Source organism: Taudactylus pleione, unplaced genomic scaffold (genome assembly GCF_031769625.1).
Source record: "Taudactylus pleione unplaced genomic scaffold, aTauple2 ptg000569l, whole genome shotgun sequence".
Lineage (NCBI taxonomy): Eukaryota > Metazoa > Chordata > Amphibia > Anura > Myobatrachidae > Taudactylus > Taudactylus pleione.
Window position 1 is genome coordinate 337,382 of NW_028284971.1, and position 17,569 is coordinate 354,950.

The window sequence follows — 17,569 nt, forward strand, 5'->3', positions numbered from 1 at the left end:
CACTCACAGCAGCTCTCACACATAACAGGGTCACACTCACAGCAGCTCTCACATACACAGGGTAACACTCACAGAACCTCTCACACATACACAGGGTCACACTCACAGCAGCTCTCACACATACAGGGTCACACTCACAGCAGCTCTCACAAACACAGGGTCACACTCACAGCAGCTCTCACACATACATAGGATCACATTCACAGCAGCTCTCACACACAGGGTCACACTCACAGCTGTTCTCACATACACAGGTTAACACTCACAGCAACTCTCACATACATAGGGTCACACTCACAGCAGCTCTCACACATACACAGGGTCACACTCACAGCAGCTCTCACACATACACAGGATCACAGTCACAGCAGCTCTCACATACACAGGGTAACACTCACAGAACCTCTCACACATACACAGAGTCACACTCACAGCAGCTCTCACACATACACAGGGTCACACTCACAGCAACTCTCACACAAACACAGGGTCACACTCACAGCAGCTCTCACACAAACACAGGGTCACACTCACAGCAGCTCTCACACATACACAGGGTCACACTCACAGCAGCTATCACACATACATAGGATCACATTCACAGCAGCTCTCACACACAGGGTCACACTCACAGCAGCTATCACACATACACAGGGTCACACTCACAGCAGCTATCACACATACATAGGATCACATTCACAGCAGCTCTCACACACAGGGTCACACTCACAGCTGTTCTCACACATACACAGGGTCACACTCACAGCAGCTCTCACATACACAGGGTAACACTCACAGCAACTCTTACATACACAGGGTCACACTCACAGCAGCCCTCACACATACACAGGGTCACACTCACGGCAAGTCTCACATACACAGGGTCACACTCACAGCAGCTCTCACACATACACAGGGTCACACTCACAGCAGCTCTCACACATACACAGGGTCACACTCACAGCAGCTCTCACATACACAGGGTCACACTCACAGCAGCTCTCACACATACACAGGGTCACACTCACAGCAGCTTTCACACATACACAGGGTCACACTCACAGCAGCCCTCACACATACACAGGGTCACACTCACAGCAGCTATCACACATACACAGGGTCACATTCACAGCATCTCTCACACATACACAGGGTCACACTCACAGCATCTCTCACACATACACAGGGTCACACTCACAGCAGCTATCACACATATACAGGGTCACACTCACAGCAGCTCTCACACATACAGTGTCACACTCACAGCAGCTCTCACATACACAGGGTCACACTCACAGCAGCTCTCACATACACAGGGTCACACTCACAGCAGCCCTCACACATACATAGGGTCACACTCACAGCAGCTCTCACACATACATAGGGTCACACTCACAGCAGCTCTCACACATACATAGGTCACATTCACAGCAGCTCTCACACATACACAGTGTCAGACTCACAGCAGCTCTCACATACACAGGGTCACACTCACAGCAGCTCTCACACATACACAGGGTCACACTCGCTCCAGCTCTCACACATACACAGGGTCACACTCACAGCAGCTCTCACATACACATGGTCACACTCACAGCAGCTCTCACACATACACAGGGTCACACTCACAGCAGCTGTCACATACACAGGGTCACACTCACAGCACCTCTCACACATACACAGGGTCACACTCACAGCAGCTCTCACACATACCAGGGTCACACTCACAGCAGCTCTCACACATACACAGGGTCACACTCACAGCAACTCTCACACAAACACAGGGTCACACTCACAGCAGCTTTCACACACACAGGGTCACACTCACAGCAGCTCTCACACATACACAGGGTCACACTCACAGCAGCTATCACACATACATAGGATCACATTCACAGCAGCTCTCACTCATACACAGGGTCACACTCACAGCAGCTTTCACACATACATAGGGTCACACTCACAGCAGCTCTCACACATACATAGGGTCACACTCACAGCAGCTCTCACATACACATGGTCACACTCACAGCAGCTCTCACATACACAGGGTCACACTCACAGCACCTATCACACATACACAGGGTCACACTTACAGCAACCTCTCACATACACAGGGTCACACTCACAGCAGCTCTCACACATACACAGGATCACACTCACAGCAGCTCTCACACATACACAGGGTCACATTCACAGCAGCTCTCACATACACAGGGTCACACTCACAGCAGCTCTCACACATACACAGGGTCACACTCACAGCAGCTCTCACACATACACAGGGACACACTCACAGCAGCTCTCACACATACACAGGGTCACACTCACAGCAGCTCTCACATACACATGGTCACACTCACAGCAGCTCTCACATACACAGGGTCACACTCACAGCAGCTCTCACACATACACAGGGTCACACTCACAGCAGCTCTCACATACACAGGGTCACACTCACAGCAGCTCTCACACATACACAGGGTCACACTCACAGCAGCTCTCACACATACACAGGGTCACACTCACAGCAGCTCTCACATACACAGGGTAACACTCACAGAACCTCTCACACATACACAGAGTCACACTCACAGCAGCTCTCACACATACACAGGGTCACACTCACAGCAGCTCTCACACAAACACAGGGTCACACTCACAGCAGCTCTCACACACACAGGGTCACACTCACAGCAGCTCTCACACACACAGGGTCACACTCACAGCAGCTCTCACACATACACAGGGTCACACTCACAGCAGCTATCACACATACATAGGATCACATTCACAGCAGCTCTCACACACAGGGTCACACTCACAGCTGTTCTCACATACACAGGGTAACACTCACAGCAGCTCTCACACATACACAGGGTCACACTCACAGCAACTCTCACATACATAGGGTCACACTCACAGCAGCTCTCACACATACACAGGGTCACACTCACAGCAGCTCTCACACATAACAGGGTCACACTCACAGCAGCTCTCACATACACAGGGTAACACTCACAGAACCTCTCACACATACACAGAGTCACACTCACAGCAGCTCTCACACATACACAGGGTCACACTCACAGCAGCTCTCACACAAACACAGGGTCACACTCACAGCAGCTCTCACACACACAGGGTCACACTCACAGCAGCTCTCACACATACACAGGGTCACACTCACAGCAGCTCTCACACATACACAGGGTCACACTCACAGCAGCTCTCACACATACATAGGATCACATTCACAGCAGCTCTCACACACAGGGTCACACTCACAGCTGTTCTCACATACACAGGTTAACACTCACAGCAGCTCTCACACATACACAGGGTCACACTCACAGCAACTCTCACATACACACGGTAACACTCACAGCAACTCTCACATACATAGGGTCACACTCACGGCAGCTCTCACACATACACAGGGTCACACTCACGGCAGCTCTCACACATACACAGGGTCACACTCATGGCAGCTATCACTCATACACAGGGTCACACTCACGGCAGCTCTCACACATACACAGGGTCACACTCACAGCAGCTATCACACATACATAGGATCACATTCACAGCAGCTCTCACAGGGTCACACTCACAGCTGTTCTCACACATACACAGGGTCACACTCACAGCAACTCTCACATACACAGGGTCAAACTCACAGCAGCCCTCACACATACACAGGGTCACACTCACGGCAAGTCTCACATACACAGGGTCACACTCACAGCAGCTCTCACACATACACAGGGTCACACTCACAGCAGCTCTCACATACACAGGGTCACACTCACAGCATCTCTCACACATACACAGGGTCACACTCACAGCAGCTTTCACACATACACAGGGTCACACTCACAGCAGCCCTCACACATACACAGGGTCACACTCACAGCAGCTATCACACATACACAGGGTCACATTCACAGCAGCTCTCACACATACATAGGGTCACACTCACAGCAGCTCTCACACATACACAGGGTCACACTCACAGCAGCTCTCACATACACATGGTCACAGTCACAGCAGCTCTCACATACACAGGGTCACATTCACAGCAGCTCTCACACATACACAGGGTCACACTCACAGCAGCTCTCACACATACTCAGGGTCACACTCACAGCAGCTCTCACATACACAGGGTCACACTCACAGCAGCTCTCACACATACACAGGGTCACACTCACAGCAGCTCTCACACATAACAGGGTCACACTCACAGCAGCTCTCACATACACAGGGTAACACTCACAGAACCTCTCACACATACACAGGGTCACACTCACAGCAGCTCTCACACATACAGGGTCACACTCACAGCAGCTCTCACACAAACACAGGGTCACACTCACAGCAGCTCTCACACACACAGGGTCACACTCACAGCAGCTCTCACACATACACAGGGTCACACTCACAGCAGCTATCACACATACATAGGATCACATTCACAGCAGCTCTCACACACAGGGTCACACTCACAGCTGTTCTCACATACACAGGGTAACACTCACAGCAACTCTCACATACATAGGGTCACACTCACAGCAGCTCTCACACATACACAGGGTCACACTCACAGCAGCTCTCACACATAACAGGGTCACACTCACAGCAGCTCTCACATACACAGGGTAACACTCACAGCAGCTCTCACATACACAGGGTAACACTCACAGAACCTCTCACATACACAGGGTCACACTCACAGCACCTATCACACATACACAGGGTCACACTCACAGCAGCTCTCACACACAGGGTCACACTCACAGCAGCTCTCACACATACACAGGGTCACACTCTCAGCAGCTATCACACATACACAGGATCACATTCACAGCAGCTCTCACACATACACAGGGTCACACTCACAGCTGTTCTCACATACACAGGGTAGCACTCACAGCAGCTCTCACACATACACAGGGTCACACTCACAGCAACTCTCACATACACAGGGTAACACTCACAGCAACTCTCACATACACAGGGTCACACTCACAGCAGCTCTCACACATACACAGGGTCACACTCACGGCAGCTCTCACACATACACAGGGTCACACTCACGGCAGCTATCACTCATACACAGGGTCACACTCACAGCAGCTCTCACACATACACAGGGTCACACTCACAGCAGCTATCACACATACATAGGATCACATTCACAGCAGCTCTCACACACAGGGTCACACTCACAGCTGTTCTCACACATACACAGGGTCACACTCACAGCAGCTCTCACATACACAGGGTAACACTCACAGCAACTCTCACATACACAGGGTCACACTCACAGCAGCCCTCACACATACACAGGGTCACACTCACGGCAAGTCTCACATACACAGGGTCACACTCACAGCAGCTCTCACACATACACAGGGTCACACTCACAGCAGCTCTCACATACACAGGGTCACACTCACAGCATCTCTCACACATACACAGGGTCACTCACAGCAGCCCTCACACATACACAGGGTCACACTCACAGCAGCTATCACACATACACAGGGTCACATTCACAGCATCTCTCACACATACACAGGGTCACAGTCACAGCATCTCTCACACATACACAGGGTCACACTCACAGCAGCTATCACACATATACAGGGTCACACTCACAGCAGCTCTCACACATACAGTGTCACACTCACAGCAGCTCTCACATACACAGGGTCACACTCACAGCAGCTCTCACATACACAGGGTCACACTCACAGCAGCCCTCACACATACATAGGGTCACACTCACAGCAGCTTTCACACATACATAGGGTCACACTCACAGCAGCTCTCACACATACATAGGTCACACTCACAGCAGCTCTCACACATACACAGTGTCAGACTCACAGCAGCTCTCACATACACAGGGTCACACTCACAGCAGCTCTCACACATACACAGGGTCACACTCGCAGCAGCTCTCACACATACACAGGGTCACACTCGCAGCAGCTCTCACATACACATGGTCACACTCACAGCAGGTCTCACACATACACAGGGTCACACTCACAGCAGCTGTCACATACACAGGGTCACACTCACAGCACCTCACACATACACAGGGTCACACTCACAGCAGCTCTCACACATACACAGGGTCACACTCACAGCAGCTCTCACACAAACACAGGGTCACACTCACAGCAGCTCTCACACACACAGGGTCACACTCACAGCAGCTCTCACACATACACAGGGTCACACTCACAGCAGCTATCACACATACATAGGATCACATTCACAGCAGCTCTCACACACAGGGTCACACTCACAGCTGTTCTCACATACACAGGGTCACACTCACAGCAGCTCTCACACATACACAGGGTCACACTCACGGCAGCTCTCACACATACACAGGGTCACACTCACAGCAGCTATCACTCATACACAGGGTCACACTCACAGCAGCTATCACACATACATAGGATCACATTCACAGCAGCTTTCACACACAGGGTCACACTCACAGCAGCTCTCACACATACACAGGGTCACACTCACAGCATCTCTCACATACACATGGTCACACTCACAGCAGCTCTCACATACACAGGGTCACACTCACAGCAGCTCTCACACATACACAGGGTCACACTCACAGCAGCTCTCACATACACAGGGTCACACTCACAGCAGCTCTCACACATACACAGGGTCACACTCACAGCAGCTCTCACATACACAGGGTCACACTCACAGCACCTCTCACACATACACAGGGTCACACTCACAGCAGCTCTCACACATAACAGGGTCACACTCACAGCAGCTCTCACATACACAGGGTAACACTCACAGAACCTCTCACACATACACAGGGTCACACTCACAGCAGCTCTCACACATACAGGGTCACACTCACAGCAGCTCTCACACAAACACAGGGTCACACTCACAGCAGCTCTCACACATACATAGGATCACATTCACAGCAGCTCTCACACACAGGGTCACACTCACAGCTGTTCTCACATACACAGGTTAACACTCACAGCAACTCTCACATACATAGGGTCACACTCACAGCAGCTCTCACACATAACAGGGTCACACTCACAGCAGCTCTCACATACACAGGGTAACACTCACAGAACCTCTCACACATACACAGGGTCACACTCACAGCAGCTCTCACATAAACACAGGGTCACACTCACAGCAGCTCTCACACACACAGGGTCACACTCACAGCAGCTCTCACACATACACAGGGTCACACTCACAGCAGCTATCACACATACATAGGATCACATTCACAGCAGCTCTCACACACAGGGTCACACTCACAGCTGTTCTCACATACACAGGGTAACACTCACAGCAGCTCTCACACATACACAGGGTCACACTCACAGCAACTCTCACATGCACAGGGTAACACTCACAGCAACTCTCACATACATAGGGTCACACTCACAGCAGCTCTCACACATACACAGGGTCACACTCACGGCAGCTCTCACACATACACAGGGTCACACTCACGGCAGCTATCACTCATACACAGGGTCACACTCACGGCAGCTCTCACACATACACAGGGTCACACTCACAGCAGCTATCACACATACATAGGATCACATTCACAGCAGCTCTCACACACAGGGTCACACTCACAGCTGTTCTCACACATACACAGGGTCACACTCACAGCAGCTCTCACATACACAGGGTAACACTCACAGCAACTCTCACATACACAGGGTCACACTCACAGCAGCCCTCACACATACACAGGGTCACACTCACGGCAAGTCTCACATACACAGGGTCACACTCACAGAAGCTCTCACACATACACAGGGTCACACTCACAGCAGCTCTCACACATACACAGGGTCACACTCACAGCAGCTCTCACATACACAGGGTCACACTCACAGCAGCTCTCACACATACACAGGGTCACACTCACAGCAGCTTTCACACATACACAGGGTCACACTCAAGCAGCCCTCACACATACACAGGGTCACACTCACAGCAGCTATCACACATACACATGGTCACATTCACAGCATCTCTCACACATACACAGGGTCACACTCACAGCATCTCTCACACATACACAGGGTCACACTCACAGCAGCTATCACACATATACAGGGTCACACTCACAGCAGCTCTCACACATACAGTGTCACACTCACAGCAGCTCTCACATACACAGGGTCACACTCACAGCAGCCCTCACACATACATAGGGTCACACTCACAGCAGATCTCACACATACATAGGGTCACACTCACAGCAGCTCTCACACATACATAGGTCACATTCACAGCAGCTCTCACACATACACAGGGACACACTCACAGCAGCTCTCACATACACAGGGTCACACTCACAGCAGCTCTCACACATACACAGGGTCACACTCACAGCAGCTCTCACATACACATGGTCACACTCACAGCAGCTCTCACACATACACAGGGTCACACTCACAGCAGCTGTCACATACACAGCGTCACACTCACAGCACCTCTCACACATACACAGGGTCACACTCACAGCAGCTCTCACACATACCAGGGTCACACTCACAGCAGCTCTCACACATACACAGGGTCACACTCACAGCAGCTCTCACACAAACACAGGGTCACACTCACAGCAGGTTTCACACACACAGGGTCACACTCACAGCAGCTCTAACACATACACAGGGTCACACTCACAGCAGCTATCACACATACATAGGCTCACATTCACAGCAGCTCTCACACACAGGGTCACACTCACAGCTGCTCTCACATACACAGGGTAACACTCACAGCAGCTCTCACACATACACAGGGTCACACTCACGGCAGCTCTCACACATACACAGGGTCACACTCACAGCAGCTATCACTCATACACAGGGTCACACTCACAGCAGCTCTCACACATACACAGGGTCACACTCACAGCAGCTCTCACACATACACAGGGTCACACTCAGAGCAGCTCTCACACACACATAGGATCCCATTCACAGCAGCTCTCACACACAGGGTCACACTCACAGCTGTTCTCACACTCACAGCAGCTCTCACATACACAGGGTAACACTCACAGCAACTCTCACATACATAGGGTCACACGGCAGCTCTCACACATACACAGGGTCACACTCACGGCAGCTCTCACACATACACAGGGTCACACTCATGGCAGCTATCACTCATACACAGGGTCACACTCACGGCAGCTCTCACACATACACAGGGTCACACTCACAGCAGCTATCACACATACATAGGATCACATTCACAGCAGCTCTCACAGGGTCACACTCACAGCTGTTCTCACACATACACAGGGTCACACTCACAGCAACTCTCACATACACAGGGTCACACTCACAGCAGCCCTCACACATACACAGGGTCACACTCACGGCAAGTCTCACATACACAGGGTCACACTCACAGCAGCTCTCACACATACACAGGGTCACACTCACAGCAGCTCTCACATACACAGGGTCACACTCACAGCATCTCTCACACATACACAGGGTCACACTCACAGCAGCTTTCACACATACACAGGGTCACACTCACAGCAGCCCTCACACATACACAGGGTCACACTCACAGCAGCTATCACACATACACAGGGTCACATTCACAGCAGCTCTCACATACACAGGGTCACACTCACAGCAACTATCACACATACATAGGGTCACACTCACAGCAGCTCTCACACATACACAGGGTCACACTCACAGCAGCTCTCACATACACATGGTCACAGTCACAGCAGCTCTCACATACACAGGGTCACATTCACAGCAGCTCTCACATACACAGGGTCACACTCACAGCAGCTCTCACACATACACAGGGTCACACTCACAGCAGCTCTCACACATACACAGGGTCACACTCACAGCAGCTCTCACACATACACAGGGTCACACTCACAGCAGCTCTCACACATACACAGGGTCACACTCACAGCAGCTCTCACACATAACAGGGTCACACTCACAGCAGCTCTCACATACACAGGGTAACACTCACAGAACCTCTCACACATACACAGGGTCACACTCACAGCAGCTCTCACACATACAGGGTCACACTCACAGCAGCTCTCACACAAACACAGGGTCACACTCACAGCAGCTCTCACACACACAGGGTCACACTCACAGCAGCTCTCACACATACACAGGGTCACACTCACAGCAGCTATCACACATACATAGGATCACATTCACAGCAGCTCTAACACACAGGGTCACACTCACAGCTGTTCTCACATACACAGGGTAACACTCACAGCAACTCTCACATACATAGGGTCACACTCACAGCAGCTCTCACACATACACAGGGTCACACTCACAGCAGCTCTCACACATAGCAGGGTCACACTCACAGCAGCTCTCACATACACAGGGTAACACTCACAGAACCTCTCACACATACACAGGGTCACACTCACAGCAGCTCTCACACAAACACAGGGTCACACTCACAGCAGCTCTCACACACAGGGTCACACTCACAGCAGCTCTCACACATACACAGGGTCACACTCTCAGCAGCTATCACACATACACAGGATCACATTCACAGCAGCTCTCACACATACACAGGGTCACACTCACAGCTGTTCTCACATACACAGGGTAGCACTCACAGCAGCTCTCACACATACACAGGGTCACACTCACAGCAACTCTCACATACACAGGGTAACACTCACAGCAACTCTCACATTCACAGGGTCACACTCACAGCAGCTCTCACACATACACAGGGTCACACTCACGGCAGCTCTCACACATACACAGGGTTACACTCACGGCAGCTATCACTCATACACAGGGTCACACTCACAGCAGCTCTCACACATACACAGGGTCACACTCACAGCAGCTATCACACATACATAGGATCACATTCACAGCAGCTCTCACACACAGGGTCACACTCACAGCTGTTCTCACACATACACAGGGTCACACTCACAGCAGCTCTCACATACACAGGGTAACACTCACAGCAACTCTCACATACACAGGGTCACACTCACAGCAGCCCTCACACATACACAGGGTCACACTCACGGCAAGTCTCACATACACAGGGTCACACTCACAGCAGCTCTCACACATACACAGGGTCACACTCACAGCAGCTCTCACACATACACAGGGTCACACTCACAGCAGCTCTCACATACACAGGGTCACACTCACAGCATCTCTCACACATACACAGGGTCACTCACAGCAGCCCTCACACATACACAGGGTCACACTCACAGCAGCTATCACACATACACAGGGTCACATTCACAGCATCTCTCACACATACACAGGGTCACAGTCACAGCATCTCTCACACATACACAGGGTCACACTCACAGCAGCTATCACACATATACAGGGTCACACTCACAGCAGCTCTCACACATACAGTGTCACACTCACAGCAGCTCTCACATACACAGTGTCACACTCACAGCAGCTCTCACATACACAGGGTCACACTCACAGCAGCCCTCACACATACATAGGGTCACACTAACAGCACCTTTCACACATACATAGGGTCACACTCACAGCAGCTCTCACACATACATAGGTCACACTCACAGCAGCTCTCACACATACACAGTGTCAGACTCACAGCAGCTCTCACATACACAGGGTCACACTCACAGCAGCTCTCACACATACACAGGGTCACACTCGCAGCAGCTCTCACACATACACAGGGTCACACTCGCAGCAGCTCTCACATACACATGGTCACCCTCACAGCAGGTCTCACACATACACAGGGTCACACTCACAGCAGCTGTCACATACACAGGGTCACACTCACAGCACCTCACACATACACAGGGTCACACTCACAGCAGCTCTCACACATACACAGGGTCACACTCACAGCAGCTCTCACACATACACAGGGTCACACTCACAGCAGCTCTCACACAAACACAGGGTCACACTCACAGCAGCTCACACACACAGGGTCACACTCACAGCAGCTCTCACACATACACAGGGTCACACTCACAGCAGCTATCACACATACATAGGATCACATTCACAGCAGCTCTCACACACAGGGTCACACTCACAGCTGTTCTCACATACACAGGGTCACACTCACAGCAGCTCTCACACATACACAGGGTCACACTCACGGCAGCTCTCACACATACACAGGGTCACACTCACGGCAGCTATCACTCATACACAGGGTCACACTCACAGCAGCTATCACACATACATAGGATCACATTCACAGCAGCTTTCACACACAGGGTCACACTCACAGCAGCTCTCACACATACACAGGGTCACACTCACAGCAGCTCTCACATACACATGGTCACACTCACAGCAGCTCTCACATACACAGGGTCACACTCACAGCAGCTCTCACACATACACAGGGTCACACTCACAGCAGCTCTCACATACACAGGGTCACACTCACAGCAGCTCTCACACATACACAGGGTCACACTCACAGCAGCTCTCACATACACAGGGTCACACTCACAGCACCTCTCACACATACACAGGGTCACACTCACAGCAGCTCTCACACATAACAGGGTCACACTCACAGCAGCTCTCACATACACAGGGTAACACTCACAGAACCTCTCACACATACACAGGGTCACACTCACAGCAGCTCTCACACATACAGGGTCACACTCACAGCAGCCCTCACACATACATAGGGTCACACTCACAGCAGATCTCACACATACATAGGGTCACACTCACAGCAGCTCTCACACATACATAGGTCACATTCACAGCAGCTCTCACACATACACAGGGACACACTCACAGCAGCTCTCACATACACAGGGTCACACTCACAGCAGCTCTCACACATACACAGGGTCACACTCACAGCAGCTCTCACATACACATGGTCACACTCACAGCAGCTCTCACACATACACAGGGTCACACTCACAGCAGCTGTCACATACACAGCGTCACACTCACAGCACCTCTCACACATACACAGGGTCACACTCACAGCAGCTCTCACACATACCAGGGTCACACTCACAGCAGCTCTCACACATACACAGGGTCACACTCACAGCAGCTCTCACACAAACACAGGGTCACACTCACAGCAGGTTTCACACACACAGGGTCACACTCACAGCAGCTCTAACACATACACAGGGTCACACTCACAGCAGCTATCACACATACATAGACTCACATTCACAGCAGCTCTCACACACAGGGTCACACTCACAGCTGCTCTCACATACACAGGGTAACACTCACAGCAGCTCTCACACATACACAGGGTCACACTCACGGCAGCTCTCACACATACACAGGGTCACACTCACAGCAGCTATCACTCATACACAGGGTCACACTCACAGCAGCTCTCACACATACACAGGGTCACACTCACAGCAGCTCTCACACATACACAGGGTCACACTCACAGCAGCTCTCACACACACATAGGATCCCATTCACAGCAGCTCTCACACACAGGGTCACACTCACAGCTGTTCTCACACTCACAGCAGCTCTCACATACACAGGGTAACACTCACAGCAACTCTCACATACATAGGGTCACACGGCAGCTCTCACACATACACAGGGTCACACTCACGGCAGCTCTCACACATACACAGGGTCACACTCATGGCAGCTATCACTCATACACAGGGTCACACTCACGGCAGCTCTCACACATACACAGGGTCACACTCACAGCAGCTATCACACATACATAGGATCACATTCACAGCAGCTCTCACAGGGTCACACTCACAGCTGTTCTCACACATACACAGGTTCACACTCACAGCAACTCTCACATACACAGGGTCACACTCACAGCAGCCCTCACACATACACAGGGTCACACTCACGGCAAGTCTCACATACACAGGGTCACACTCACAGCAGCTCTCACACATACACAGGGTCACACTCACAGCAGCTCTCACATACACAGGGTCACACTCACAGCATCTCTCACACATACACAGGGTCACACTCACAGCAGCTTTCACACATACACAGGGTCACACTCACAGCAGCCCTCACACATACACAGGGTCACACTCACAGCAGCTATCACACATACACAGGGTCACATTCACAGCAGCTCTCACATACACAGGGTCACACTCACAGCAACTATCACACATACATAGGGTCACACTCACAGCAGCTCTCACACATACACAGGGTCACACTCACAGCAGCTCTCACATACACATGGTCACAGTCACAGCAGCTCTCACATACACAGGGTCACATTCACAGCAGCTCTCACATACACAGGGTCACACTCACAGCAGCTCTCACACATACACAGGGTCACACTCACAGCAGCTCTCACACATACACAGGGTCACACTCACAGCAGCTCTCACACATACACAGGGTCACACTCACAGCAGCTCTCACACATACACAGGGTCACACTCACAGCAGCTCTCACACATAACAGGGTCACACTCACAGCAGCTCTCACATACACAGGGTAACACTCACAGAACCTCTCACACATACACAGGGTCACACTCACAGCAGCTCTCACACATACAGGGTCACACTCACAGCAGCTCTCACACAAACACAGGGTCACACTCACAGCAGCTCTCACACACACAGGGTCACACTCACAGCAGCTCTCACACATACACAGGGTCACACTCACAGCAGCTATCACACATACATAGGATCACATTCACAGCAGCTCTAACACACAGGGTCACACTCACAGCTGTTCTCACATACACAGGGTAACACTCACAGCAACTCTCACATACATAGGGTCACACTCACAGCAGCTCTCACACATACACAGGGTCACACTCACAGCAGCTCTCACACATAGCAGGGTCACACTCACAGCAGCTCTCACATACACAGGGTAACACTCACAGAACCTCTCACACATACACAGGGTCACACTCACAGCAGCTCTCACACAAACACAGGGTCACACTCACAGCAGCTCTCACACACAGGGTCACACTCACAGCAGCTCTCACACATACACAGGGTCACACTCTCAGCAGCTATCACACATACACAGGATCACATTCACAGCAGCTCTCACACATACACAGGGTCACACTCACAGCTGTTCTCACATACACAGGGTAGCACTCACAGCAGCTCTCACACATACACAGGGTCACACTCACAGCAACTCTCACATACACAGGGTAACACTCACAGCAACTCTCACATACACAGGGTCACACTCACAGCAGCTCTCACACATACACAGGGTCACACTCACGGCAGCTCTCACACATACACAGGGTTACACTCACGGCAGCTATCACTCATACACAGGGTCACACTCACAGCAGCTCTCACACATACACAGGGTCACACTCACAGCAGCTATCACACATACATAGGATCACATTCACAGCAGCTCTCACACACAGGGTCACACTCACAGCTGTTCTCACACATACACAGGGTCACACTCACAGCAGCTCTCACATACACAGGGTAACACTCACAGCAACTCTCACATACACAGGGTCACACTCACAGCAGCCCTCACACATACACAGGGTCACACTCACGGCAAGTCTCACATACACAGGGTCACACTCACAGCAGCTCTCACACATACACAGGGTCACACTCACAGCAGCTCTCACACATACACAGGGTCACACTCACAGCAGCTCTCACATACACAGGGTCACACTCACAGCATCTCTCACACATACACAGGGTCACTCACAGCAGCCCTCACACATACACAGGGTCACACTCACAGCAGCTATCACACATACACAGGGTCACATTCACAGCATCTCTCACACATACACAGGGTCACAGTCACAGCATCTCTCACACATACACAGGGTCACACTCACAGCAGCTATCACACATATATAGGGTCACACTCACAGCAGCTCTCACACATACAGTGTCACACTCACAGCAGCTCTCACATACACAGTGTCACACTCACAGCAGCTCTCACATACACAGGGTCACACTCACAGCAGCCCTCACACATACATAGGGTCACACTAACAGCACCTTTCACACATACATAGGGTCACACTCACAGCAGCTCTCACACATACATAGGTCACACTCACAGCAGCTCTCACACATACACAGTGTCAGACTCACAGCAGCTCTCACATACACAGGGTCACACTCACAGCAGCTCTCACACATACACAGGGTCACACTCGCAGCAGCTCTCACACATACACAGGGTCACACTCGCAGCAGCTCTCACATACACATGGTCACCCTCACAGCAGGTCTCACACATACACAGGGTCACACTCACAGCAGCTGTCACATACACAGGGTCACACTCACAGCACCTCACACATACACAGGGTCACACTCACAGCAGCTCTCACACATACACAGGGTCACACTCACAGCAGCTCTCACACATACACAGGGTCACACTCACAGCAGCTCTCACACAAACACAGGGTCACACTCACAGCAGCTCTCACACACACAGGGTCACACTCACAGCAGCTCTCACACATACACAGGGTCACACTCACAGCAGCTATCACACATACATAGGATCACATTCACAGCAGCTCTCACACACAGGGTCACACTCACAGCTGTTCTCACATACACAGGGTCACACTCACAGCAGCTCTCACACATACACAGGGTCACACTCACGGCAGCTCTCACACATACACAGGGTCACACTCACGGCAGCTATCACTCATACACAGGGTCACACTCACAGCAGCTATCACACATACATAGGATCACATTCACAGCAGCTTTCACACACAGGGTCACACTCACAGCAGCTCTCACACATACACAGGGTCACACTCACAGCAGCTCTCACATACACATGGTCACACTCACAGCAGCTCTCACATACACAGGGTCACACTCACAGCAGCTCTCACACATACACAGGGTCACACTCACAGCAGCTCTCACATACACAGGGTCACACTCACAGCAGCTCTCACACATACACAGGGTCACACTCACAGCAGCTCTCACATACACAGGGTCACACTCACAGCACCTCTCACACATACACAGGGTCACACTCACAGCAGCTCTCACACATAACAGGGTCACACTCACAGCAGCTCTCACATACACAGGGTAACACTCACAGAACCTCTCACACATACACAGGGTCACACTCACAGCAGCTCTCACACATACAGGGTCACACTCACAGCAGCTCTCACACAAACACAGGGTCACACTCACAGCAGCTCTCACACATACATAAGATCACATTCACAGCAGCTCTCACACACAGGGTCACACTCACAGCTGTTCTCACATACACAGGTTAACACTCACAGCAACTCTCACATACATAGGGTCACACTCACAGCTGCTCTCACACATACACAGGGTCACAATCACAGCAGCTCTCACACATAACAGGGTCACACTCACAGCAGCTCTCACATACACAGGGTAACACTCACAGAACCTCTCACACATACACAGGGTCACACTCACAGCAGCTCTCACACATACAC